Source organism: Megalopta genalis, chromosome 12, assembly GCF_051020955.1.
Source record: "Megalopta genalis isolate 19385.01 chromosome 12, iyMegGena1_principal, whole genome shotgun sequence".
Lineage (NCBI taxonomy): Eukaryota > Metazoa > Arthropoda > Insecta > Hymenoptera > Halictidae > Megalopta > Megalopta genalis.
The window spans coordinates 12,697,256-12,725,245 of record NC_135024.1 but is presented as its reverse complement, the minus strand read 5'-3'; the positions used below and the strand labels follow the sequence as shown (position 1 = coordinate 12,725,245).

The window sequence follows — 27,990 nt, the reverse complement described above, 5'->3', positions numbered from 1 at the left end:
GCGTGTCGAAAATTAACAAAATGTCCTTTTTGCTCGCTCTCTGATCGCGTTATTTCGAAATTGGGCGAGAGGGGTGGGTTCGCGCGACCGTCTGAGCAGACAACTGCAACTTTCCTTCGGGACGATCTCTGATTAGGTTTGTTCGAGGCGGGAGAGGTCTGTTTCGAAACGAAATTTTCGAATGAACTCTTTCGACAAGAGCCAGCTCTTTTGTTCCAAGAGACTCGTTCGAGGAATCCGCGGGGTTGTTGCTCGGTAATCGATGGTTTTCGTTGGAGGGCACGCGCACCTTGAAAAGCAGCCGAGGGGTGGCTCGATAATTGGCAAGCGCGCCGGCAAGGGTTGTAGGTGAGAGGCCTCGGCTTGGCAAGGTGGTGGAGTGTGATATGTCGGGGGAGGCATTCGAAGTGGTGGGCGGCGAAGAGGGTCGCGGCTGGCAAAACGGGGCGGCGGGGACGGTTGGAAACGCTGTCTAGACACAACAGAGACAAGGGTGGCAGACCTGGCCTCTGACCTTGGGCATCACTCGGCCTTCTGCGAAGATAAACAATCCCGACCCTCGAATCGTGTATCTCGACTCGACGCAACTTGTTACGCGGGCCGTGCACTCGCGCGAGTTGCGTGGGAGTAACGCCCGAGGGTCGAAAGACAGAGACAAAGAGAGAGGGAGAGAGAGAGAGAGAGAGAGAGACCGTCCCGAATTTCGTTGGAATATTTAATAAATGCCCTTCGACCTCGGTTCCTCGAGGTATTTACACGAAAAAGAAGAAACTCTTGCAGCCGGGATAAATTAGATTTACCATCGCGTCGCTGGAAATTCGATCCACTCGTCCCCAAAGGGCGTTACAAATAAAACCCTTAATTCCGAGCGCTGGACAGCGAACGCCCCACGAGGGAGTTCCCGAAATCTTTCAAATTTGTTCCCGGTAAATCATTCGGCGATCCACTAATTGCCGCCCCGGAGAAAATTCTATCCCCCGACCGTGTTCCCAGAGCCCTGGCAGAGGGGCAGTTCGAGGCGGAGTTACAGGGTACCTGCAGGACGCCGTGGACGACTATGAATGACCCCGTTTCCCTTCTCGTGACCCCCTAAACCACAGCCGAGACCCGCCGCCGCCCTCCAACTCGAAGGACCTTGCGTGTGGTCACGTATTCTCCTCGAAGGACTCGGAATGCGATATGTAAGAGAACGCGCGCGGGGCGGTTTATTTTCCGCCACGGAGCCAACGTTTGGGAAATTTATTATCCGTATAAAAAACGTCGGCCAGCGGGGGCGAGCTAGTATTTTACTTTGAAGGGAACGCGAGCCGGCTATAGGCGAATCAGTTTCGCAGGAATAATAGCGAGTGCAGTCGATAAAATTCGGGAAATCGAAGGGCCGTGAAAGGGACTTTTCATTTATCCGACAGGTTCTCGAGAGGAAACTGTGGAGGAACGATCGACCCGGTTCACGGCGAACGGAATCGATATTACGGTCGTTCCGCGGGCCAAATTTTACGCCCGCGTAAATCCGAGGGTGCAGGGCCGACCCAGAAACCGAGCGAAGGGACACCATAAGGCGCCGAAAGGGCGATACTTCCGTCTGTCGCTCTACAGGTGGCTCGTGAAACGATCCGATTCTTGCGAGAAACTCGAAGAACGCGAAGGGATATGCATTTTTAGGGGCGAGGGTGGTCAAACGCGCCCTAACGTGGGACCGGCTCCCCTCCGCCGCCGCCGCCGTTTCGAAGGGAATCCCTTTCGCTCGAGGGTATTTTCAGGGAAACCGAGCACTGACCGAGATATTCCCACCGCGCCGTCCCGCGTCTTGACTTACGGTCGCCCTCTCGAAGTCGATAAAGACGTCGCTGAACCCCGCAACATCTATTCTCGTTACCCGTTCAGATTTTAATAGCCCCGGCGAAGCAATTACTTAACGTTAAATTCCCGTGATTAATGGTGGTTGCGCGCGTGCGAGACCGAAATAAAAGTGATCCGGGAAACGCTCGGGACGCGGCGGAAGTCGTCGAATGCTCGAACGAAGGAGCAAGGTGCGACTCGCGGGAGGAAATCGTTTTTTCTTTTCGAGCAGGAAGAGGGAACACAGGGATCATCTCTGAAATCCGTACGTCCGCTGGCATATGGTATCGTGATCGGTCACGCGACGCTCGAAATTGCTTCCCGAACGAGCGGGACGAATAATTGAAGCGTTTCGATCCCGAGGACAGGCCCCCGCGGCCGCCTAATGTCAGTCTCTGACATTTCTCTGACATTTGCGACACAAGGGTTGCCAGCCGAAACACCGTCTAATCGAGACAGGGGCCTCGCATCGTGTCCGGCGATTTTCGCGGCGTCGTCGCTGCGAGAAAAGAACGTGGCGAGGAGGAAAGGACTCTGTCCATTTCGCGTCGATGGCGCTCTGTCATCGATCAATTCACCCAGATCCGCACCCGACGCGGACACGAGGTTCTTCAAAAATTCAAGTCGATAATTTCTATATAGCTGGAAACCCGGTGGGGGCTGGGACTCTGTCCGATCCAACCCTTACGTCCAGGCGAGCGTGCACACACACATATATACACACACGCTCGTAGACGGTCGCGTGCACACACACATACAAACACGCGCGCGCGCGCGCGCGTGCAGAAGGGGTAGGTGGAAAAAGCGAAAAGGAGGGAAAAAAATGGAAAAACGTGCTCCACGATCCCCGGATTGGTAATCCAACCTACCACGAGCAGCTCGAAGCGAAGATAAAGAAGGGAAGAGAACAAAAAAATACATTTTAGCTCGCATCCAGGCGCTGCAGCCACCCTCTCCTTCCGCGTCCGCCCCCTCCCGCGGCCTCCTGTTCCGTACGTTGGTGTAGGTGGTTGGGCCGATAGTCGAGAGAGCGTCCCGATAGCAAAACGACGCCTACGCCCGGCGTCGGAGGGTGGCCGGGGAAAAAAATCACAAGGATAGTACGGTGTACGGGGAAGGAAAGGGGGTGAGAGGCCGGCTAGGGGGATAGGAGGAGGCGGTGGAGGAGGTGGAGGAGGAGGAGGAGGAGGAGGAGGCGAGCCGAGCGGTTGGGTGGTCGGAGGAGGACGAGGAGGAGGATGTGGAGGAGGAGAAGAGGAACAGAGAGAAAGAAAGAGTAAGAGAGAGAGAGGGAGAGACAGAGACGAGGGCGAGGGTGAGAGGAGCGCGAGCGGATCGAAGGAGAGAGCAAGAAAGGGGGATGAAAAAGAAGAGAAAAGCGTCGGCGGGAGGAAGGAGGGCGCTCGAGGCGGCCTGGGCCGAGCGGGGCGAGCGAGGACGGGCGGGACCACGGGGGTGCCGGGCGAACCGAGCGTGGCGGGAGGGCGGGCGGGCAAAGAGGTGTAAAAAAAATATCGGAGCCGAGGAAACGGGAGGAAAAAATCGGCCAGTCTCCGGGAAGGAGGAGCGCGGCCGGGGAACGAGGGGCGGAAAGATAGACACGGAGGGGGTGGAAGGATCGAACGATGGGTCGCAAGAGAAGGAAAGAGGGGTGGCCACGGGACGGATGAAAAATACATCGGAGGAGAACCGAGTCGGTCGAAGACTGCTCGCCGATTCGAACACGGCAGACCTGTGTGCCCGTGCAACGGGAACTGGAAACTGAAAACTAGAAAACGGAAACTGGCAACCCCTTACAGAGGAGAGACAAGCCATACGGGGGGCGAAGGGGTGGGAGGGTGGACCGTAATCAAAGAAAACGTCGAGCATTAAGCATCGTATCCGAGACACGACCGCGGTAATCAAATTGCCGGCGGGGACACTGGAAAGACTCGGCGCCGCGAGCCGGTAAACCGCGATCTTAGGAATTCCGGTCTCCAAATGAAGCTCTCGAAGGAAGAGTCACGCGTTCCCGGTGTCCGGTCGAGGAAGGGGGTGCGGGGATGCGGTCGGAAGGATCCGACAAGGGGGTGGAAGCGGCGCAAAAAGAAGACGAAGAAAAAGGGAGAAGGCGTACGCGGCGAGAACCGGACGGAGACAGAGAGACGCGCGCGCGGCGGAAAAAGTGGGTGGGCGGCGGTGGAAAAGGAAGAAAAATCGACGGTAAAAACGGGGGAGAGAGAGAGAGGAAGAGAGAGAAGAAGAAGAGCGAGTGAGTGTGTGTGTGAGAAAGAGAGAGAGAAAGGGTATGTGACGAGGGACGAGGAGCGAGGCAGTCGGAGACGGAGGGAGGAGTGAGACAGAAAGATAGAGAGACAGAGAGAAGGAGAGAGAAAGAGAGAAAGGGAGAAAGAGGGGCCCACACCGTGCACATGCGTGACCGTCCGTCCGCGTACGAGGCGGCGTGTATTGATCAGCCAAAGAGCGCCACGACGCCGGGCGTCCTTTCTGCGAGCCTTGCTTTTTTCGGCACGACGGCCGAGGGTGGAGGAGCTGCTAGATGCCGGGGAGGGCGGCCGGAGGGGTCGGGTTAGGCGGTTCGCGGCGAGAAACGCGGGGAGTAACGTTGGGAGGGACGCGGGGTGGCAGGAGGCCGCGTCGCGACCTAGCCCAACGGACGCCCGTCGTGACGTCACCCCCTCTTTCTTTATCTGTCGTTATTTGCCACCCTCTTCCTCGCCCTCCCCGCCCGAGCCCCTCCGAAGGGACGCGTCCATCCCTTTGTGTATCCCGAGAATCGGCGAGATTTCTCCGCTGCTATAATTTTCGACGACGTTCCTGGCCGGCAGCTTTCGGGATACACTTCTTCCCGGCACGGGGAAACGCGCCCACACTCTCCCGCAACTTTTCCAGGAAATTTCGTTAGGGATCTGAGAACGACGCTTCGCGATTACGACGATTAGGCTCGAAGCCCTTAGTTGGCCCGTTGAGAGATTTACTTAGGCTTCTCGGGATTTCATATTTTTACCGACATTTCCTCCGCGTTTTATTATAATTTGAGACACGCGTGTTTACGGTTGAGGATCTTTGCACAGATTAAAGGACACGCACGCCGCTCGTACGCTCGCACGAGTGTCGCCGATATGGTTGGATCCAGATTGATCGATTTACAGCTGTGTGTCCACGTTCCTTCGCATGGTCCTGTCGGCGGAGCTCGATTGTTTCGTTGCGGACCGCGCGAGAAAGCGGCGTGAAAGTGACTCGCGGCCAAGAGGGAAACTTTCGGGATTCGCTCGTGGATTTAATTCTACTAAAGACACTTGCCGTGGAATATGATAGCTCGTTTCACCGGATCATGCCGGCCGCTTCTCTTGCCTTTTCATTTATTTGTTTCACGTCCGCCGTCTCTCGTCGCTTTTCCGACCGCGTACCGCGATGCTTCCTTCGTTAACGCAAAACAAGTGCTTCATCCTGTGTTCCTCGCCGGTTGCCGGATTAACCTTTGACGAACGACTGCCGCATCATATATGTGTTGTGCGTAAACCATCGATTTCGCCCATGAACTCATATTCTACGCGTCGAATACAGTGGCCCACAAAAGTGTTCGTACGCTTTTTAAGACGCAATAATTTTTTTAAGACTGCACCGAATAACTTGAATTTTTCGTAGGTGACAACGTGATTTAGTCTACTAGACGATGACTATACTACTTCTTTTTTTTATTTTGCTATTACTCGGAATGACACACACACACAAAATGAAAAACTCATGTTTCTTAACTTTTTTATCCGAGCCTACAACGATCAAATTGCCAGCATGCATACAATTTACCGAGATGTACGAAAGACATTTTTAAAATTTTCACGTAAAGAAAGTTAAAAGACGAGAGCTATTCATTTTCTTTTGTCATTCCAGGCAATGGCATAATTGAAAGAAAATACATTTTAGTCGTCGCATAGTAGACTAGTTCCTCTGTAATCTAAGAAAAAATTCGAGTCATTTGGTCGAGTTTTAAAAAAGTTATTGCACTTTGAAAACTATACGAACACTTTTGTGGCCCACTGTATACGCATTCGTAGAAAGCAACCAATACACTCGAAATGAATATCTATGGAAAAAATGATTACGCGTTCGTTGGTTTATACTAATTTTTCAAATAGCAACCGCTACAGTGCGCTGCAGCGGTTCGGCCCCACAGAACGCTTGGCTTCGAACCGCTCCGTCCGCAAAGGATTAAAGGGAAGCTGTTTAATCCGCGTTGCTTGAATTTTTCGCGAGCACTCGGTTCTCGCTGAAGAAGACATTTCGAATCCGAGCCGCGCAAGAACCTTTTTTCCGTGGAAAAACATTCTTTAGCCCTTCGCGAAATCCTCTTATTAACTACCGGAACAAAAGACAGATCTCTCTCTCTCTCTCTCTCTCTCTCTCTCTCTCTCTCTCTCTCTCTCTCTCTCTTAGTCTCGTGTTAAGAGGAATTCTGGACTCTCGAGGCAACCGGGCAAGAAAAGAATTGCTCGTAGCCGGTACAAGATTATTGGCTGAGCGCTGGGAAAATATGACGGATGAAAAAATAATAGAAGGACAGATATTCGGATTAAATAATCGGCCGCCGACCCTCCGAGAATTTTATCTCGAGCACTGCTCCCTCCTCCCTCGGCGATTCGTCCGACATCGATTCGAGCCGAAGTAGGCTAGACCGCTCAATTCCTGTCAATCTTTCACGGTTAACGTCACATTCTTCCGCTACCCCGCTTCTGGCCGAACCGCGGGGCTCTCTCCACCCCCCGTGGAAATTTTGCAAGGAATTCTTTCGTGGTCGCTGACCACTTTTCGGTCGGGCAAGATTAAAGATCGGCGGTCGACCCTGCCTTCGACCCCTTTTAGTCGCTTCCTGCGACAACCGGGGGATATTCTCGATGAATTCCCCCTAGCCACGGGCAAACGAAAGTCCGCAGTCGATTAATTAAACGCTGGGTAGATTAGAGATAGGCTAAAGAAAATATATATGTAGGGGCGCAATAAATTGCTACCGCGGCGACTCGTAGCTACCGTTCTCTCCTAGAGAAACCGTATCGAGAGTCAACAAGAGTATGTACTTAACTTTCCGAGTGCAGGTTCGGTCGTCGAGATCCACGGGGTTCCCCGAAAAAAACTCGTCGGCCCCATAAAAAGCGTTTCGACCCCCCCTCGTTTCATCGCTGGCAGAGTGCGTCGATGTTGTGTCTTGCCGGCTGATGGGACGATCCAGTGTTTGAAAAGGACTACTTAATTCTTAATGCCCCCGAAGGGCCTCTCTTGGCTCAACTATACGCCGGGATCGACGTTCCACTGGATCCTCGATCCCCAACCGCCGTATTCTCCGACGATCATGCGACTCGATGCGCTTCGCTTGCGACTCGATGAACAATTAATTGAGAAAATTTACCGCGGCCTCTCTTTCGGCGATGCGGCTCCACTCGAACGAGACGACGGCGCTTGTTAAATATAATTTGAAAATGCTTTGTTCTCGTCGGACGATTAAAGTTGTATGTTATATAGCAATAAGCATAATCGCGACATCTGTGTGGTTGAGTAAAAGAATGTTCTTTTTTTACTCTTGTTCGGACAAACGTATTGTAAAAACAGTATCAGAGTACACGTTAAATATCTCAGAATATATGATAGATATTATTTATTTTTATATTATTATTAGACGGTTTTAACACGTTAAATATCTCAAAATATACGATAGATATTATTATACGAATTTATTTATTTTTACATTATTACGTAACGGTTGTAACACGTTAAATATTTCAAAATATATGATAGATATTATTATACTGATTTATCTTTACGTTATTATGTAATGTAAAATGAGATTTGGAACACACACTCATCTACCATACCTGGGTAAATACGAAATATACATTTGCATAAGGGAGAAGATAACTTTTCGGTACCCAAAAGCTAACTTTCCTTATTGCTCCAAAATTGTGATACAAGTGCTTTTTTAGCAAATATATATTTCCATCTTGTATTAAATCTCTAATTTCATAGGTCCAAAAGAAATACTGCTAGTTACTTTGCACTAATAAGCATGTTATAAATAACAATTTATAATTAAAGTTTGAAATTGCGGTCGGGGACGATTGTAACACCGACAGTTGGAGTCGATTCTACGAGATTTTTACGCCTCATTTTTTTCATCTTATTATTTCAATAAGTACCTATAATTTATTGAGTTAACTAATAAATTTAAAATTTCTATAATTTAATATTATAATTAAACTTTTAGAATGTTTCGTACAAAAATTAGAAAAACTAATAAAGGAGCTAATATAAGACTAATATAAAAAGGAACTAATATATATATTTTTATATTAATTATAATACTATAGGAACTATATTAGGAACTAATATAAAAGCATACGAAGATGACTAGCAACCTTATAGCACAAATAAATTTAATCTGAATCGCATCGCGAAGTTGAAGAACTTCGAGGATTTCTTTTGATTCAAAATTGTTTATTTCAGACATACAGAATTTTGATAATATTCTAGTACCAAAAAAACTGACGATAATTGCAGTGGTGTGCATGATTATAGATTCAAAGTGACTTTTATGTTGTTACTGTCATCTAAACAAAAACTCAACAAAATATCGTATTTGTATATTTCTATTTTCTATTGTTTCCAATATACAAATATGCAAATTCTTTATCTGTCGAGTTTTTTCTTAAATATATAGAGTGTCCCAGCTAAAGGAGATCGCCTATAATGTTCTAAATAATTATAAACTCAAAGTAACTTTTACATTCTTACTGATATTTACGCAAACACCAAAAGAAGCTATATTTATATATTTCCATTTTCTATTATTTTTAATATTGAAATATATACAAATATGGTGTTTTGTTAAGTTATTGTTTAAATGTCATCAATAATGTAAAAGTTACTCTGAGGCTATAATTGTTATATTTTTTTTATTGTTATATTATTTTTGTGCGATTATTCGCACAACTGTATCTTATTGTTAATTTGTTACATCCATCTTTTAATCATATCTTTGCACCTGTGTGTCCCATTGAAACAAACATTGTATCCACCGTTTAGGTGAACCATTGCGACTGCTCCTATTAAGTGGTGCAACCTTGCTAATTTTATGTTGATAATGGCACGGATTTGTTGTAACCTCTAAACTCGTGCGCGTCGCAACGTGCGTAATGACTGAACGCGTACAGCAAAGAGTTCGTATGAAATTTTATGAAAAACTTGGCCACTCCTGCTCCGAAACCATTGGTATGATTCGGGAAGTTTATGGTACACAATTTATGAGTAGGCCACAAACTTCGGAGAGATTTCGACGGTTTAACACGTTCCGTTCCACGTGCACCACTGGTGGTATACGCTTCCATATTTATCCAATGCGCTGGAAAGATATGTTTTATAAGAACTTTCGGGCCGAGGAACACGCTTGCGAAAGAATGAGGCATATAAAAAAAATGCGGCACAGAAAGTAAATAAGTTTGTGTAATTGCTGCATATACGATATCAACGTACAACGCGTGAATCCGCAAACAACCCGCGTTCTGGTAGGTCTGCAGCGGCTAGAACACGCGAATATGTTGATCGCATTCGAGTTTGAATCGAATAGAATCGTACAATACCTTGAAATTCGAAAAGCTATTGTTACGGAAATTTTATCCAAAGATTTGCGTACGCGCTGCGAGGTTGCGAAATTGATTTCCAGCCGCTGACGGCGGGCCAGATGAATTATCGAGTGGAAGTGGTTCAAAACGATTTTGGAATTGATCAGAGACAACCTTGCTATTTTCAACAAAGTAATTCAAGACGATGAAATATCGAAGATGACGAAGAAAAGCAATCTCTACAGTGGAAGACGACAGAAGAACCGCGAACCACGAAACGCGACGAATTCCGACGGATGAATTTCAAAAGTGCTTCCGCAAATGAAAGGTTCGCTGACAGAAGATTGTGATATCCCGACAGTATATTGAAAGGGACATAGTTACTATCGAGGAAAATTAACCCTTTCGTTCGATACATCTTAAAGAAGGATACTATCCGGACAGACCACGTATGCCACATTCGTGTGGTGTTGGTTTTCCAAAAACCACAGAGTGAAGTAAAACATTATGAGGAGACTGCGGATTTCTATCTCTAAGATAAACATTGTCTGCGCCAATTGCAAGAAATAGAAACTAAACAGCAAGCTGTTTTTTCCTTGAATAATTGTAACCGATTAAAAACAGTATGTATAGTCATTTTTAAATTCTCTTAATCTTTTTGCCACTTTAAATTGTAACTGCTCCATTCTGCCATGAATGCATAAAATCCGCAGTCTAATTATGAGCGACGTGCGAACGAGTTTGATAGTCAGGATGTGCGATGCCGTGAGAGTAGGTGAATGTAAATATTGTGGTATGCTAAAGAATTTGGTGTGATTTTTATGAATGCCAATCAGAGCGAAAAGTACGAGTGTGGTATGAGTGCGAGAGAATGGACAAAAGGAGTGAGAGAACTAAAAGCGAGGACAGACCGATCCACAGTGCTCGGTTTCCATATAAAAAGCGAAAAAAAACACAAATGAACTAAAATAATATATTTAAGTTACTCTCTATTTGAGTAACTCTTTCATTTTATATTACTAGTACATGTATTTGGATTTTTGTTGGGATAGAATGATGAAAACAAAGTGCAGTGTTTCAATTGTTTCTAAACAAAATTGCTTAAAAATACAATTTTTATTTTCGATTCAATTAAATTGAATATCCTTCCCATTTTCATGTTGCGAACATTGATCCGAAATCAGTCACTCGATTGTCTGTTTAACCCGAGAAAGATAACCTACGTCGCAGAGGCGCCTGCGAAAGACTGTTGATTTTTGTTAATTTTTCATAGAGGTCTAGTGATTTAAGTTTAAAATTACTTAAAATATAAAAAAATATAATATAAATGCATTTTATTTTTACAATAATGCCAAACCTTTAAAATGACTAGATTAACTTAAATAAATATCCATTGTTAGTATAAAATTGACGCCTTAGAAAAGCATGCGCCTCTGAAGCGTATGGTTATCTTTTACGTACGTTGTCATATGGTTATCTTTCTAGGGTTAAGAAATGGTTTCGATTTCTCGATCGTTCTTTTCCTCATACATATAATAAAAAAAAATTAATTTATAATTATTCTCATTAGTATCAATAGATTGCGAGTTGAAATATTGATATTTTATTCAACCTATTCAAAGCATCTCGCATAATTCATTAGCCCATTGGTATTACGGTATGCTTCGTGACACGTGCACGCTTTGGCATTATTATTAAATGATTCTCCAATAGCAGCTAATAGCAGTCAATTTTGATTTTGTTATTAATGTAAGGCGTCACTCTTCAAAATGCGATCAAAGCGAACACTAAATTCCACCGAAGTCATAATTAAAAAATTAAATGGCAATTCAACAGGTTGAATTGTACATAACTCAACAAATGTGAGAGATAAAAAAGAGTCCTGTGACATAATTTAAGTACATACTAAGTACATTAAATTCTGTAAAAGTTACTTATTTTCAAAGAATATATAAATTTATAAACGATGATAAGCCAGCTTATCGCATCGATGTAGTTGTGTCCAAAATGAACAAATCGTAAAAAAGATCATAGTAAATAATAAGGCACATGTTTAATTGACTACTAATGAATAAATCATGCATTATGGGGATATTTTTTAAAACTGTCTTTTTTCCGCTTTTTGTATGAGGAGAATCAAGAGAGTATAGTTAAGTTATAGTTAAGAGAGAACCGAGAGTATTGAGGGTACTGTGAGAGCATTAATACGAGCGTCGAGTGATTAATTATACATTTTATTATATGTGTATTACTTAATTATAAATGAATTGTTTAATGTGCCGTAATCCATTCACAATTCTAATTATCACTAAAGTAAAGACACGTTAAAAGTCTCCACGTGGCGGTTTTTGCACGTTGAGGACCGAACGAAACACGAACTGTATTTAGTTCTCGTAGAAGTTAGTTCACATCTTGGAATATGAAAATTAGAAATAAATACCAATCGAGACACCTAACGTTAATGTATCGTCGTATATCGTTATAGTGACATTCGTACATCGGTTGCATTCTTTATTTATAAGCATTTTTCTTGCTCACTCCTGTGCCAGCAGTTAAAAAGCAAACACATCTCTCTTGATTATTGTAAAACTATTTTCGTATATATACGATTGTGATGATGTGTAAGAAGCTGCTAATTGCTTCACAAATCCAACAGTTTGCATTGATTAATATTAATATAAATAAATTTGCTTTAATATAAATATAAATATTTCTGCTAATAATATTTTTGCTTTAATATTAATATAATAAATTTGTTTTAATATTGATTCTTCGGTTTACAGGCGTATTAATGTTTCCTTATACAGTGGAACCTCGATTATCCGGACTAAACAGAGCGACATAAATGTTCAGATAACAGAACAGTTACTTAGATAGCGTCAGATGTCATCTTCACTAATTTATGCAATAAATCGTTTTGTATATAATTCGTCCTTCATTCAGCTGATTGCAGGTAAAAGTTATTTAACCACTTAGCTGCGTCGATCTATTTTTAAGATCAATTTTGTATACGTTTTATCGATCACACTGGGTGCAGTTTCTTCCGGCAAGTTGTCCTAGAATTACCATAAAATGTGCGAAATTCATGAATATGTTCCACAAGCATTTTATTTATTTTTGTTGTAAGATGTAAAATTGCCATTTCCTTACGACGCGTGCCCGCAGATAAAAGATTAAAATTATAAATAATTCTGATATTAGAGGACCGACGATCAATGTTATATACAACAATACAATCTAAACTGCACCCGAAAACTGTGTCAAAAAACTAGGAGGTCGTTTTTGTGCGATACGAATTTCGTGGCGGCCGGAGCGAGGCGAACCGAATGGGCCAGGATGGAAGATATTAAAAATAGATTAAAGAAGGAGACTCTTCCTGGTCTATCTAACTCGACGCCCCCGTTTTCGGCGGAGCCGTGCACCGGATCGCCGGAGAATTCCGCGGCGGTGCCGGAGACGGCATTAGGAGCCAGCCGAAGAACCTGATCGTCTCGTTCGTCGTCGTCTTAATGACTTATAGCGAGCAAGCGGAGCACTAATGACAGAATCCCGGGGACGACCCGGTGGGTCCCGACGCGACCAACCGATTCCGGGAACGGGCTCGAATCGAACAGGGTGAGACGTTCGAGCGAGCCCCGTCGGCGTCGAGTTTCGAGTCGTGACTGCGACTCGTGACAGAACGAAACTGCGATCGACGAGCCAAGGTCCTCGACTTCGACCCATTCCGAGGGCCCCTGATAAATTGCTGGCAGCTGGCAAAACTCTGACTCTCCTCAAGGGTTACACCGGCACACGTGGCCGCGAGAACGAACGGGTGAGGAACGGCTGAGGAACCTGTCCCCCCCTGGCCGATCTGGACGACATTCTCTAGCGAAGTTTCAAACTCTTGCCTGGAACTTTTCACTTTCTCTCGGGCGACTGCTCTCTTCGGAGCTTGACACCCTCGAACGATCGAAATCGTTAGCGTAAACGCCGACGAGAGTTTTCTATGTATCGAAGAACAATAATTTTCGGTGTTCGATTGCCGGAATTCGCGGACTACGTGTACGCGCAGGCCGTTTTTCGGGACCTGCACTTTATTGCGCTCTAGCTGGCTGCGAGGGCCGATTAAAGGAACCCCAGGGACGCACCGAATCAGTCGAGATACACCTAATCGCGTTCGAGTCGTTTTTCTTGATTCGAATTCGAGGATTCGAGATATTAATTTAATATATTATATATGAGTCAAGAATTATAAAATCCTCGAATTCGAGCCGGAAAGCCGGCTTTTATTAAATTAATATAATATATTATATTATAATATATTATATTATAATATATATATTATAATTATATATATTATTAATTCGATTATATATTCGAGCCGGAAAGTCGGCTTTGATTAAATTAATATAATATATTATATTATACGATTAAATAAAATATTTCAATTTTATGAGTCAAGAATTATAGAATCCTCGAATTCGAGCCGGAAAGCCGGCTTTTATTATATTATATATAATATAATATAAAATAATAGCCTTTCCGGCTCGAATTCGAGGATTCTATAATTCTTGACTCATAAAATTGAAATATTTTATTTAATCGTATTAAAATAGTAAAGTTATGGTAAGTTAAATGGTAAAGTGTAACTTAATGCCTTAACATTTTTCCTTCTTGCGGATCTTAATCAATTTAGGAAGGTATAATAGAATAACGTGAAAATGAATTTTTAAATCTGAGCGAATAATTCTGCCATCCGTATACGGTTGGAGCGACAGTCGAAGCGTCAATGTTTCCGCAGACTTTCAAACAATTTCTCAGTCGCAAAATTGTAGTGATTAGTGTATCATTATTTTCTCTTACGTTCGGTAACACGATTTGTAAATATGAAGATAAGTGAAGCTGTTAGAGAAAAATTAACAAAATCGTTTTTTCAAAAAAAAATAGATTACATCGCTGTATAAAAGTCGATGGGCATTAATTCGAGCACGTATTTTAGCTTTCGTGCGGTAAGTACGTATTAAAAATTATATCTCGTTAATTATTAGGTTTACGATGCACGAAGGTCGACACATTATTATTCAGAATTTGACATTCTACCGATCTATGGAACACGAAATAAGTCATTCCATTGAAGAACGTTATGGTGACCTCAAAATCTCTGAAACGCCTTTACCTACAAAAAGCGAATGTAGCTTATGAAATATGCCACTCGATGTCATTTAAATTTTGTGTCTTAAACTTTTCATCAAGTGTATTATTATCTAACAATATTCGAAATAATCGTGTTAAGTGAAATATTCTCTATGTTCGATAGTGTTTGGTGCGTTGCGTTGTTAATTTTTCTTTAGAACATATGAGTGGATTAGGGCTGTGTGACCAATTATAATTCTATCGGTTGCTGCTTCACTGATACGATCTGTGCTGTTGGAAAATTTATAACTGTAATTGTTTGGAAATGTATTGTTTATTGTTGTTTATTAACGTGCGAAACTTTATATATTACATATTATATTATATAAACTTTCTCCTTATATTTTCAGTGTTATATTCTAAATAATGTTATCACTAAAAATTATCACTGTTACAATCAGGGCTTGAATGAAATTTGTTAAATTTTGAATAGGTTCTGAATTTTTCATTTCCAACTTTTCCGTTCTGAAAAACCAGTTATAAATCCATTGAAACATTTATTCCAATATTTGTGCGTAAACAAGAAATTCGAAATTAATTGGACAGTAACGGTTGTTCTGCTTTGACAAAGTGAAAGTATTTTTAAACAAATTTAGCGTTTAGTATTGAGAATAGTTGAGTCTTAAGAAGGGTCGATTTAAATTTAAACATACTAGAATATTGGATTGATCGGAGATTTATGTTCCTCCTCCACAAGTCAAGGTAAAACACTGAACGCACACGTTCCATACGCAATGGTTCTTTATTTTGTCCAATTTTCCTAACAATGAAAGCGTACAATGAAATACATATATCAGAATCACGACTCGCTTAAACGTCTATATTTGTTCAGTTACTTAAATAACGCTAGGTAAATTGAAAAACAGCATACAATTCTATATTTTACTTTTTGTATTTGGTTAATACAAATCCCGAAGGAACATCTCTTAACAGATATTTTGAACTTTTATATTTTACATTGAAATATCTGTTAAGAAATAAATGTACCTTTAGAATTTTTATCAACCAAATACAAAGTATGTAACTGTTAAAATTGAGCTTTCACAACAGAATTAAAGTGTTAATGTAAAAGTTAATTTAAAACAGAAAAAAAAATTAACAGTTAAAAGTTTACTAAATAACTTCTATTTATGAAAGTTTACGGTTAGATTCAAGCCCTGATTACAATACTGAACCGTCTGTTAACAAATAACTGGTTTGGAAATATGTAACCTTTTGTTTTCATATGGAGCTTAGCATATATATATTTGAGGAAATCGTGTTTAAAAATTAGCTTTATAAACGTTCTTATGGCCTAGATACATCGGGCGACCTTCAGTGGGCCACAAAAGTGTTCGTACTCCTTCCAAATTGTAATAACGTTTTTAAAACTGCACTAAGCGACTCGAATTTTGTTTAGGTTTATATATATTCAACGCCTGTAGCTCGACTCTGGGTTAACCGATTTCGATCAAATTTTCAGCATGCATATTAAGTTACCGAGATCTACGAGAGGCACTTTTTAAATTTCCGTTATAGGCTCAGATAAAAAAAATTAAAAAGCGAGTTTTTTATTTTTTTTTTATCATTTCAAGTAATAACAAAATTTAGAAAAAGCATTTTGGTCATCGTCTGGTGGACTAGTCCCGCTATGATCTAAAAAAAATTCAAGTCACTTAGCCCAGTTTTAAAAATGTGATTGCATTTTAAAAGGTGTACGAACATTTTTGTCATTGCCCTTCAGAGCCGGAAGAAATAGATTTTTGACACAATAAATAGACTATAAATATTTTTATCTTCTCATGTAATACAGAGTTTGACAAATAAACGTTTCTCTTTTTAAATACTTATTACACAAGGAAATATCATTTCAACTATATTTAATTACTTAATGTCCATATATAGCTACTATTTCAAAAAAAAAGTTCATTTGCCAAATTCTGAGTTACATGAGAAGACAAAATAACTTGCAGTCTACCGAATATTTCAAACATCGATTTTCCCTCAGCCCTGTATAACGCCTATAGCCGCAAAAGAGTGTACGCACAAAGCAAATTTTCAAACTCGATTCTCTCGAAAATTACGCTCCAAACGACAAAAGTTATTCCGCACTTTTTTCATACTTTTTCCGTTAAGAATCACCATAGATATCTTTCAGGGTCACCCTGTACACCGCAAACTTGTATATAGCAGAAGGAAATTTTCAGAGCGGCTGCAGGCGGCACAGTGATCAAGGGGTTAATTGTTGACAGGAGGCGTTCGAAAGCTCCGGGAAGTTTTTCCCTGCGAATCGGAACGTTATTGCGAGCCTCTGTCCCGTGAAAGGGGATGCCGTTGGAAAAATTGCGACGGGGAATGATCGAGCGTGCGTCGGCGATCGAGGAAAATCTTGGTTCCCGGTTAGAACGTAACGGCGGATCGCCGGTCCCCGCAACCTACGCCGAGATAATGCCCGGTTGAACGGCGGCGAGATTGATAGAGCGGCTGGCGTTTGCCAAGAGAATGAATCAAGCGAACGGCGCGAGGGAGTAATAGAAACTATGAAGCATCGGGCCGAAGTAAATTGTCCTTACCGGGGTCGGATAAATCAAGAGGATGCCGGGGCGAAAGAAAGTATCGAGATCTTTTTATTACCGGCGCGGGCCCGTAATCCAGCGGAACGTCTGAATCTGTTGCGATAAATAATTGAAAGAGCCACCGTGCGGCGAGTTAATCAATTCGCTGCTCTGGAATTCCATCCACGGAAGATCGGGACGACTCCCGGCCGCTTTCCCAGGGAAACTCTCCGACGCTCCCAAGGAAGCTTGGGTTCAATGGATTATCTCGGTTCGAAGACCCTCCGTGTGTTCCTCCTCCTTTCCAGCTATCTAAGAAACGCACATGTGTTCCCACAGGGTGTCAGTATCGCTTTCGTGGCTTTTTTTGTCGGCTAGGCCTAGAAGCCGAAAACGAACGGCCGTGGGACGCGGCCGCGGGGAGAGAGGAGCGCGAGAGGAGAGGGTGGCGAACGGGCCACATGTGGCCTGCGTCACGTTAACCCGGCCCTCTTCCCCGCCGCCGCCGCCGCCGCCGACGACGACGACGACGAAACACGAAGGGCGACGCGGGGGGTGGGAGACAGCCAGTGATAAAATTCAACAGTTGGTCCCGAATTGGCGGTTCTTCTCCCTTGTCGACCGCGTCTCCCTCGCTCGGGGGACGCCGTTGGCCCGATAACCGATCGCTCGGAATTTTACGTGGCTTCTGACCCTTCTCTCCGCGTTCCCACCGACACGCCGCGGTTGCTCCGCGGAGGGTCAGCCCCAAGAAGACGTTCTGGATCCGTTACGAAAACATCGCGGGAACCACCTTGGATCCTCTTCGAAACGAGCGCGATGGATGCGCATGCATAGCTGGCCGAACGGAGCGAGTGACACGGGATCTCTGACCTAAATGTCGCGAGGAGACGAACGCAAGGTGGAGGCAAAAGTCGCGAGGGCAAGGCGTCGGCGGTGCTGCGGGTGGAGAAGGGTAGGAGGTCTGACCCAGACGAGTTTTTCTGCCGGTTTCCCGGCGGTTTCCTATTTTTCCCGGTCGTAACGTCGGGCGGTGGGGTCGGGTCTGCAGACAATTCGCAGTAAAATTTTTACAGCCAGCCCCAGCCCCAGCCCCGACTTCAGCCCCGCCGCGACAGAGGGTGGGTCGCGGGGGTGGCGGTGCTCCAGACGCGCGGAATGGCCGCGGCCTGCTCGCGGAAACCCATAAACCTATACGTCTCCCTGCCCTCCAATCTCTCCGGCGCGGAGCGGCTTCTCTCCCGGTGCACCGCGGCGTTCCCCAGGTCCGCGGCTGTTTCGCTGCCCGGGAAAATATTTTACGTCGTCCCGACGTTTATCTGCGATCGGGACTTTATCTTTATTTCCGCGTCGGGATTGATTCGAGGCCGGGGTTATTAGAGTCTGAGCGCCGCTTTACGAGCGTCTCGTCTGGCCGCGACCGTTGCTCCACTTCCTCTCCGCCTTTTGTCTCTTAAAATGGAAAGTTCCCGGTCCCCTCGCCTTTTTTCTCTCTTCCTCCTCCCCCCCTCTAGTTTCCTCTTTCTCTGCCCGAGCCGCTCACACCACCGGCGAAAGGTCTCCGTCGGGTAATTAACGCTCGGAGTACCGGACGCTAAAGGCGACGCTGCTCTCCACGGCGTCTTGTAAAAGTCACCAGGTCCCGATTATTGATATTCAGCTACCAAAACGAGTAATCGTACGACCCAACGCACAACGCAGTCGCGGCTGAAATCAAAACGAGTGGGCGCGGATGCGCGGATTTTCGAGGAACGAAATGCGTTTGAACGTTCACTTTCCGCGAACCACGCGGGCTCGAATTAACGCGCCCAGGCGGTTTCAGTGTTCGTTCAGTCGGGAGCGGACTAATTTTTATGTTCGGCTTATCAGTGGACTGCGGATTTTATGCATTTATAATTATAAAAACGAGTAGGTGAAACGCAAAATACTAAAGACGTTAGAAGAGCTTGATAACGTTATCGCGCTATTTTCGATTTAATAAAATTGTTGGAAGAAGCGGTTCGTACCTTTGAAATTTCTGGTTACAATGCAATCGACGCGGTAATATTAGGTTTACCGGAAAGTTCTGGCCGATAGTGTCACTTCAAGTTTCAATCCATATGCACATGTTGATTTGAGACATATATGACTATCTCTCTTTATCATTGCATTTACACACATGTACTCTCCTAAATAAACTGAAACAAAGATGTCTCATGTCATTATTAAGCGAGACGCAATCGTGAAAACACGGCTACCGATGATAATGCCAGACCACATGCTGCTTTGGCGACTCGTCAGAAAATCGCAGAGCTAGGCTGGGGAATTCTGTCGCATCCACCATACTCCCCGGACCTAGCACCCTCCGATTATCACTTGTTTCTCTCTTTGCAAAACTTTTTACAGGAAAAAAATTCAGAACTGAAGCTGACGTCAACCAAGCACTAGTTGAGTTCTTCGCCTCTAAAAATAAATCATTTTTTAAAAATGGCATTTACAAGTTGCCATCACGCTGGCAAGAAGTCATAAGTAACGATGGAAAGTATATTCTACAATAAATATTATTAAATGTATGAAAATTGTTATATTTCAATTCAAAAACGGACAGAACTTTCCGGTAGACCTAATATTTATTCTGCACGAAGATCCGCAGTCTAGTTATTAGTAATAAATCGTTTATTTTTAAAATATCAATGATTGTTTTATCAAGATCTGTCGTGATTATGAAAACGACGAAACACCATTTTAACGTGCGATGATGTTCAGGATATAATTAACTCCAGATGGTTCAAGACGTCGCTTTTTCTCAGCTGGTTCGTGGAGGGTTAATAGTAATAAATAGATTGCGGATATTTATGCAAAATAACAATTTTCTAAAACGGTCATAAAGAACAGAAACGAAATGAAATATGTATCATTGTGCTTTCTAATAATTTGCGAATAGTGTAACAGTATTATTAAATTGTTTTCATGCGTTTACAATTTTATATTTCAGCTATTATTTTCAGCCTTTATCGTCGCTTTTACCATAAATGCAGAAAATCCGCAGTCTAGTAATAAGTAACTGTAGATCTTAACCAATGAAGCAGAATCATGATTAACTACATCTAGCTCGTGTATTCTTCTGTACTTCAAATATACATATTGTTACGGCGACTTGTCCAAATCAAGTCGCTGTAATGTGAAACTGCCCTGTTGTGAACAACTCCTTAAAGAATAATAGAAGAAAGGGGTTGCCAAGGAAGTGTGTTACCAACGGACAATCGAAGAGTCGGGATCGGACCTTCGAACGATCAGCATCCCACTTCTGAAAGATCTGAATTGTATTTGTATCGAATTGTGTTATAGTTAATATCCTTTATTGTAAATAAAATGTCGCGACGCGACAGAAACGGTGTAATTCGCAACAATATGTATTTCACCTGGTCATAGCCTAGTAATTAACGCCGTACAAATACATTCAGCGTGAAACTGCAGCCGGCGCGCGCGAAACAACGAGCTTAAAAATATGAACGCGATCGAAAAATCGTTCCTCGCAGCCGGCGTTTCCCAATTAAGGATCGATCGGGCAGATCTGTGTCCCGAGTAGATTGTCACGGCTCATTTGACAGCGAAATGAGATTACGCGGGCCCGTGAACCACCCTCGCGTTGCTCGGTTCAAGTCGTTCGGTGATAACGAAGTATCGTGTAGGGAAAGGAGCTTAATGAGAATACGCCGGGTCTCGCGTTACACGGTTTTCACAGCGCCAGCCCGAGTAGATCGGAGTGTCCGCTGGAGAGATTGACGTGGTCCATTTAGGGGAAAGGACTTCGCGCTCGATTTACTACTTTCTTCGACGACGAAATACGACCGCGTTACGAGGAGTTTAGTTTAATAACGCTGGCGTTTAGGCGAGGCTAAAGAAACTCGGAGCAATCAGATATCCGTGGTCCTGAAAGGTCTCCCCAATTATGCAGTCTGGATTTGTAGTGACTGTGATTTAAAACGAACACTGTTTAAGGGAATCGAAACCGTTTGAAATTTATTTCGCATCTGGAAAGCCGCCGCTTGGTATCTCGATTGGCACGGCGCGCCGGGTCCAGGGCTCGCGGAACAACGGCGCATAGCGGCCTGGAAATCCGTTTATCGTGTCCACAATTATTTTAGCGTTATTGCCAGATTACAGTATAGTAGGTCATTGAATTCTTCTCGGCACCGGCTCTATTGAGATTATTAAAATTCATCATCGAAGTTCTTGTTCCATTTGTACAACGTTCCGTGCACTTCGGTCGATTTATTGCGAATATAATCTGCCAACGGAATTCGTAATTCGTCGTTTAGAGGACGAATTCGAAGCTACTGGCTCAGTTATCATTGTCGACACCTTCTCTTAACTTGTCAATGTGGTGTAAGGAATGGGAGGAATATTGCAGTAGTCGGTTTCTATACAAAAAGTGGATAAAAGATAGTTTTAAAAACTATGCTCGTAATGCATAATTTATTCATTAGTAGTCAATTAAACTTGTGCCTTTATTATTTACTACGATCTTCTTTTCTATTTGTTTGTTTTGAACACGACTGCATGGCTTCAAAGTAGCCCACCTACAAACCGCCCTAAATTTATATCGTCGTTTATCATTATTTTGTTCTTTGAAAATAAATAGTTTTTACAGAATTTGATGTACCGAGTATGTACTTAGATTATGTCACAGGGCGCATTTTTAGAAGATGCTATCTTTATTGCTTTTTTGTACGAGATAAAAGGACAATTTTTACTTGAACGTTGAATAACTCCAACAAAAGAAATCGCACAATAGCAAAAGAAAACGTATTTTACACAGGAAAGCAGGCACTTTTAAATAGTATTAACGCGGATCATCGACAAAGATGTTCCCACTCCGTCAGGAAGTTGAACGACCTCTTCTTTTAGGTTTCAAAGATTTAATTATAATTAAAAGTGGAGACTTCAATGTTCCAAAATCATTATTCAACAATATCGACGCAACAATTCTTACCGAAGTTATGATCATTTGAGCCTATCTCAATTTTTCCGTATTATTGTGTATAAAACATTAACCCTCCAACCGCGGGCAACGTGGAATTTACGTTTCGAATATTTTGTAAAATCTTGCAAAAAGAACTACATTTAAAAAATGTTACATTTCTTACTTTTTGTTTGTTCCTCTTTTTAAATCCTTTTTAATCTAATTCCTAGGACACATCCGCGCAACAAATAAAACTATCCCGCGATTAGAGAGTTAATTCGAACCTGTTATTCCATGGCCTGCAACGAGTCCTTAGAATAATCAGTATCACTTTGAATCTCCGAATTTCGACTTTACAATGCCGTCTGACATACGATTACCTAAAATATGTCTAATATTTCGGAATTCAAATCTCTGAAGGATTATGAGTGAACGTATAGAAAAATTTGCTTAACCGTTCGAGTCGCAGAGGCCACAGAAAAAACACGATCGAAAAATGCCGAACAGCGTGATAGCACTCGTTTTAACATGCGTGCTATTAGTTTATAAATATTTCAAGTCTTGTTCAATAAAAATGATCGAATAGATAACAGTGAAATATAAAATGTTGTATTATTATATATATGTATTATTTATTATTATTATATATATATGTATATTTATTATTATATAGTTGTATTATTCGCATGAAAAAAAGCAATTACGCGATATACGTGCCTCACTAAAGTTCGACAGTCTGCGAGTGCACCGTCGATTGTCTATAGCGTTCAAATGTCCCGTGACTTTTCCACGCAAAACCTGAACAGCTCGATCGCGCTGCTTGGGCCTCGAACGGTTAAAAAAAACCCTTGGAAACTGATATTTCGTACACGATAAACGGGTTTCCCGTGCAGTGCGCGGCGCGCAGAGGAAGGCTGGAAAGCCGTGTCCCGGAAGGCCGCGAAGTGCGAGGAGAGACCGCGTGGCCGCTAAACGTGACGATGACATAACGCTTATAAATATCCGGCGGCGGTAATGAATTTTCTATGGACACGGGCGACGCGTCGGGGTACACAGGTGCTTTATTACCCGGGGAACTTTACAGCTGTCTGGCCGGGAATAAGGAGAAGTCTGCGCTCTGCGGAATGGCCGCGACTCGCTCCGCGGAAAGCCGTAAAACTGCGCGCGTCTGCACCTAAAACTTCCAATCTCCGGCCGCCTCCTAAAGCGGCGTTACGATAGAACGACCGGCTTGATATTCATTTAATTTCGCGGCGACTAGCGCGTCCTCGTTCACGGTGTTTCGACGGTTTTAGTTGGGTCCGTCGGCGAGCCTTTCTGTTTTACGGTAACTCCTCTCCCGCCAAAAAATATCACGAATATGTTGTTGCCGTTCGGATGCGTCCGCCGCTGCGATCTCGTAGCGTACGCACTCACGTCTACGGGAGCACGACAAATTCTATGCAATTATTTCGACTGCAGTTTCGATTCTTAATGATCCACCGACGGGCCGTCGACGTTAACCCTTGCGTCAGTAACTATAATTTGTCGACGTTGTTCTATAACTGGGACATCAGTGTACCTCTATGACGAATTGCTATGTTACGTTACTGTTTCCTTTCATTTTATAACTTTAATATTATTCTGTAAACATTCATTTTTATTTATTTGATATTCATTACCGCGATAAAATGTTATTTTTATTATCTGGAGGATTTCCATTTCCTCCTACACACACTTTTCTGTTATGTTTAATTTTGGTTTTCCCTGTTTTTTCTTTCCCTCTTTTTATTTCTTTCTTTTTCTTTTCGTTCTTGTATTTCATCTGTCCTTGCATGATGGTTACCATATTATTTCTCTCTCTCCCTCTCTCTCTCTCTCTCTCTCTCTCTCTCTCTCTCTCTCTCTCTCTGTCTCTCTTTCATTGGAACAAAGGGCTCATCCCGTTGAGATAAATAAGGTTATTTTATCATATTTAAAAAGGTTATTATTATTACAGTACTCTGGTATCGCGGTTATTGAACAAACGTGTTTCAAACGTTCTCGTCTAATTTTAGTATTTTTATCAGAACAAAATTGCGGACTCGAAACAGAGATCGGTAGGAAATGTTCCGGATATCGAGCAATTTCATCGGGAACAAAAAATATTTTGAGAACGACGTGCAAAAGATTACCTGGCTAGCCGGTTATTGACATAAGGGTTAAGACGCGAGAGCCTCAAAATGGAGCAACAGCAGCGCCAGCAGCTCAAAGAGCGTCCCAGTCTCTTAACTTCACTGCAGCGAGCGCCAGAGAACCAGACTCTCCCTTCCTCGCCCTTTATTTCTGTTTTTCTTTCGTTCTTTATAGCTGCCAAGTCCTCCTCCTTCGCTCGTCTTCCTCCCGACCCCGGGCTCGTCCCTTTGAGCGCTCCAGTTTAGGTCAATCTCTATTTCCTAGCCTGTTGTCTGTCTTTTTCGACGTTGCCCGCCCTCTTCCGATGTTATTTCACCCCCTCTTCGCGCCGCCCTCGCCGTCGCCGCCGCCGCCGCGCTGCTGCACCGCATCCTCCTGCACCTGCAGCAGGATGCATCTCTCTCGCTACGAACGTATTACTGTTACCGTTTCCCTCCCGGCCTTTATTTCTATCGATCGCGTCCCTGCTCGCCACTCTTTGTTTCTGCTTTCTCATTGATTCCGCTCGCTTTTCTTCCTTTGCCCGTATCTTGCCGGCGCAACGCTCTCCGGGGAAAGCTGCTGGTTTAGGGGATGTCCCTTCCGGTCGCTCTCCGGGAAATTCGAGCAGCGAGTCGGCCCACTGTCCGATTAACCCTGCGATTAACCGGTTTGCATCCGCGAGTGGTATAATTTGTACGCGACGACCGTCAGCTGTCATCAATCAGTTAACTATTAAAAGATTAGTTGCTCGATTATGCGTAGAAATGCATATACGGCGGCGATCGTGACAAGCGTTTCTCACGACGCTTGAAGAACGATTTAACCTTTTTAAAACTGGACTAAACGATTTGAATATTTTTTTGATGACCGAAGGACTAGCCTGTTGGACAATGACTATAATATTTTTTACTCGGAATTACAAAAAAAAAAAAATGAAGAAAATTGTGTTTCTCAACTCTTTTAGCGGAGTCTACAACGAAAATTTAAAAAATCTAGATTTCGCTGATAATGTTTCATTTGCATAAATGTTCCACATTTATATGTAAACTATTTAATTTATATGAATTTCTATAAATTATATAAAAATAATTTAAATTATAATATTAACTTATATATATGTTACATATGAATTTATATGAATTTCTCTCTGTGAATTTATATAAATTATAAATCTTTTCTAGAAATTACATACGAATTACGTGAATTATACAAGATTTGTAATAATTTGAAAACCGCTACGAATTACGTAAAAATGATATAAACTATCATATGAACTTTATATAATTTTTATGTAATTCATAGCGGTTTACAATTATTACAAATCTTGTATAATTTACGTGATTCGTATGTAATTTCTATAAACTCATATAAATTCATATGGAATTTGATGAACTTATGATATGAACTTATATATGATATGAATATATGATATGAATATTATTATAATAACTTATATATGATATGAACTATGATATGAACTTATATAAATTCCAAATGAATTTATATGAGTTACATATGAACTTATACAAATTACAAGTCCTTATAAATTACATACAAATTATACATGAATTTATATGCACTATAAATTTTTCTTAAAAATTTACTACATGCTACACGTTGCATACAAATTTAGGAATGCGGTCAATATTCTATACAATTTGTATGTAATTCATAAAAAAAAAAAAAGAAACTTCACGTTCCCAGAGCTCCTTTGCTCCCCCATTCGTAACGAATCTCAGAATGGAATGATCGAATGTTGTTGGGACTCGTTCGCCGCCGCACTTTTCGGCGGCAGCGACAAGTCGTGACAACACGTGGCGACCGGTTTGGTCCCGGCGTGGGTGTGTTTACGGCAGCGAGCGCACACAAGCGGCGGGATGCGCGGCGTTCGCAGGCGTACGTGTGAAAGATAGAGTTACAACACGCCGACAGCCGGGCCAAAGTGCGTCAGATAGGCCCGGAATGAGCCGACTTCGCGTTTTAAACCCGCTGGAGCTACTTGTACGATTTTAATGGCGACGAGAGCGCCGAGAGAGAGGGAAGAGAGAGAGAGAAAGAGAGAGAAAGAGTGGAGAACGAGAGAGGAGAGCGGAGAGAGAAAGAGCCAGGCCGGGCCGACGAGTGGAACCATGTGTTCCCCTTTGAGACACCGCGCGCTCCGCTCGGTTCGGGCATTTTTCTACGGGCCGCGGTGCGTTTGCTCGGCTGCAAGTGATATATAAATGAACGTTTTGTTTGAACACCGCTTCCTCCTGCCCCGTTCTCGCCGTCCCGTCGGTTCCAGCGTCTGTGCTTTTTCGGGCTTTTTATCCCGGGGCCCTCAAACGCGCGACCTCCTTCGGGATTTACAGAACTCGCCGGCTACAAAATTTCCCAGCTGATATCCGGTGCTAACCCTTTTGATCGCGGGATCCTTGTTGCCTAGATCGTCTCGTCGAACCGCGACGGGGCGAGAGGCGACGAATTATTCGGAAACGCGAGCGCGTCAACGTCGACGGAGAGGCATTTGTACTTCTCCCAGAAACGTGGAAATAGCTCGGTCACGGCGGAACTGTCAAGACAAGCGGCCCACGGAAAGAGTTCGCGGAACGCGTGCTAAAATTGAGATTTAACAGACTTAAGGGTCACTGGCAGCTCTCGCGGATACTCGGCTAATGGATTAATAATTTAATATTCGTTTTCGGAGTTCCGGACTATTTCGAACGCGTGAAAATGTGATTCGCCCGCGTGTGCGGCTGCTGCTTAGCCTATTTTAAACGGCGACGTTAAGGGAAAGCCGGATCGGGCCGCGATCAACGATTTTGACAACCAGTTCGCGCACCAATTCGCGCGACGAGGGTCTCGTTTCCCGCGAGTTCGCCGCGGTGGTTTTATCCCGCCGAAAAACCGGCGTCCCAGTAATCCGGAGAAAGCCGCCCTTGTAAATTCGTCGACCCAAAAAATGCGAAGGGGAGCGCCGCGCGCGCGCAACAGAGGCGGGAAAGCGGCTCGAAACAAGAGAAACTTTTGAGGAACGCGATCCGCGATAATTCAACGCCTTCGACAAACAGCGCGCGTGCTTCGGGGTGGCGCTCGACGATGCGGGTGGGACCCGCGAACCGGTTGGAAACGCGAAAGAATGGGTGTAATAAGTGGCGGAAAAGCGAAGCGAGCCTAAATTCCACGGCAGCGTAATTCGCGCAATTAAACGGCTGCCGGTCGGCTCGGGCGCGAATTTCCCGTTCTCCCATTTTTCCCGCCCCCTCCTGCCGGGAAAATGCCAGAGGCGAACGGGGTGCTACGGGGGGCGGCCGATCTTAGATTTAGGATCAGAATCGCGGGGCAAACCGTAGTAATTACGACGCAGCCGTTCAAAGGGGATCCGTGGCTCGTTTAAATTTTCCGAGCGCGCGCCGGATGGAAACCCGCGCGTCGAGTGCACGGAAAAACTGCTAAGGGCGTAATTTTCGTTTACATCGGGCCGGGTAGCGAGCGTGTGCGAGCGAGCGAGCTAGCGAGCGCCAACGTCAGCAAATGAAAAAAAATATCGTGGTGAAAAAAGGTGGAAGGGATAGAGAGAGGAAAGGAGGGAGAACGAGATAGAGGGAGTTCGCAATTAACGTTAAAAGGTCCATGGACACTTCAAAACTCTCTCGGAAATTCTGCGACCCGTGGGCGCGCGCGTTCCCTCTCCCCATCTGCCCCTTTAGCCCCCTTTAGTCTCCCCCCTCCTGGCCCCTTCTATCCACCCACGGTTTTGAAAAAAGGGCCG

General features: G+C 43.8%; 1 protein-coding gene across 4 annotated transcripts in view; it reads right to left on the bottom strand.

Annotated features, from left to right (window-relative positions):
* LOC117222890 (zinc finger protein rotund) overlaps positions 1-27,990 on the bottom strand; it is a 353,257-nt gene that overhangs the window by 170,718 nt on the left and 154,549 nt on the right. The window lies entirely within an intron of this gene.